Raw genomic sequence first — 2,168 nt, 5'->3', positions numbered from 1 at the left:
TGACTTGTTGGAGTGGGGCGGTATTTTGTATGTGCATGAGATATATACACACACACACACACACACACACACACACACACACACGCCACATGCTCTACGGCACCCGCTTCATCTAATATCATATAACTGTGGCTACTGAAGACCTAATGCACACAAACAGGGAGTCTCACTGTGGTGAATAGATAATGCATCAGATCAGAGTGAAGTGCTCGGGCTATTCTGTGGCCTGACCGCAGCGCCTCTGTTTAGTTCCCGCAAAATACATAATGCAGCAGTTCTGACCACTGCCAAAGTATTTACGCTTCTCCATTCACATTGCATTAAAAAGCTCTCTCTGACTTAAGTATCCTGAATAAACATGGGCTGAGGGATTGCAGTTAAACAACAGGACAGATGTAGTCTAACAGCTGAATGCATCTTGCAAGAATATTATCGTCACTTTTTGAGGAAACAGCTGATCGCTCTCACAACTCCACTTTCTGTCAGAGATGCCCTCCCATTGGCACTGTGTACTGCGTCATTCTGTAAATTTGGAAATGCGTTTTGCTACGGCAGGAGTTTTTAGGTATGGCAGGAATGTAATGCCAGTGTCTTGCCATGAAGAGAGCACATGGCCAAGGAAGGAGCTTTTCGCAAGGGCAAAAACGCTATGCCAGGGGTAGCTAACCCTGCTGCTGGATGCCTAACTGCCTGCAGACTTTCAACCCTGTTCCTGTTATTTTCCTTTAATCCTGAACACCTCTATTAGCTTGTTCAGGTGTGTTTGATTAAGGATGGAGCTAAGCTCCTTCTAGAAGCAAGTTTGTCTACCCCTGGATGTCAAGGTTGTCTACCCCAAGAATGTCATTTAACTACAAGTATCAACAAGAGAGTCTTGCCACTGAAAGAATGTACTGCCACAGTGAGAACTTTTCTCAGTGGAAAAAACCCTATGCCATGCCATGCCAAGAATGTCACACCATGATAAGAGTGGCACATCATGGCAAAAAGGTCAAGCCATGGTAGGAGCATCATGACATGGCAAGAATATCATGCCACACAAGAGGGTTTACTTGTGACATGAATGTCATGCAACTACAAGAGAGTCTTGCCACGTAAAGAGTGCATGACTGTGGCAAGTTCAAAAATACTATGCCACAAAAAGAATGTCACACCATCATATGAAGATGGTCAAGCCAGGGCGAGACTGTCATGACACGCCGTTTTCTTTTAACAGGAATGTCAGCCAACTACAAGTACGACAAGAAAGTCTTGGAACAGAAAGTGGGCATGGACACAACAAGAGCTTTTCAAAATGGAAAAAAACACTAAGCTACAGTATACCAAAAATGTCACACCATGACAAGAGCGGCTCACCATGGCTTGACATGGCAAGAATATTTTGAAATGACAGGAACATTATGCCAGTGTAAGAGTGTTTACGTGTGAAAATAATGTGTGCACAGACAGTGTGCATGACCACAGCAGGAGCTTTTCGCAATGTCAGAAACACTATGCCAGCACCAAGAATGTCACAGCATGACACAAGCGGCATGTCAATGCATTGTGCAAAGACAATCCCTTGTGAGAACGTCATGTCACTTCAAGAATGTTTTGCCATGATGAAAAGCCAGAGTAGGAGTGTTTGTGCCACATGAGTGTTTAGCCATGACAAGAGTGTCTTGCCACGTTAAGAGCGTATGACCTCGATAAGAATGTCACATCATCACAAAAGAATTGTACAGCAAGAGCATTCTTTGGTGTAAAGCAAGTGGAAAACAGACACAGGGATTGCAAAAATATTTTTTTTGGCTTGTCCTTCTTTCACATTGTGGTTTGACTTATCAGTGGTCTTCCTAATCAAACATCCCTTGTTCAGGTCATCATCTCATTAGTACAGACTCAAAGCCTGAACCTGAAATAGATGTGTCAGACAAAGAAAATGGTCAAAATGTGAAGTACTGGTGGGGCTCCAGGAATAGGGTTGAGAACCACTGCGTCAGTCTATTGACTGAGAACAGAATGAAGTGAACTTCTCATATAACATCATTAAATCTACTGATAGCAATGCATTAGTGTCTAAGAGGGAAGAGACAGTGATTAAACTGCCATTAATGAATGAGCTTTGTGAATATTATGAAAAACATAAAGCTCTAATTATGACTGCATAAGCGTAATTATCAGTCATA

Source organism: Cyprinus carpio, chromosome A10 (genome assembly GCF_018340385.1).
Source record: "Cyprinus carpio isolate SPL01 chromosome A10, ASM1834038v1, whole genome shotgun sequence".
Classification (NCBI taxonomy): domain Eukaryota; kingdom Metazoa; phylum Chordata; class Actinopteri; order Cypriniformes; family Cyprinidae; genus Cyprinus; species Cyprinus carpio.
This window is presented reverse-complemented; position numbering follows the sequence as displayed.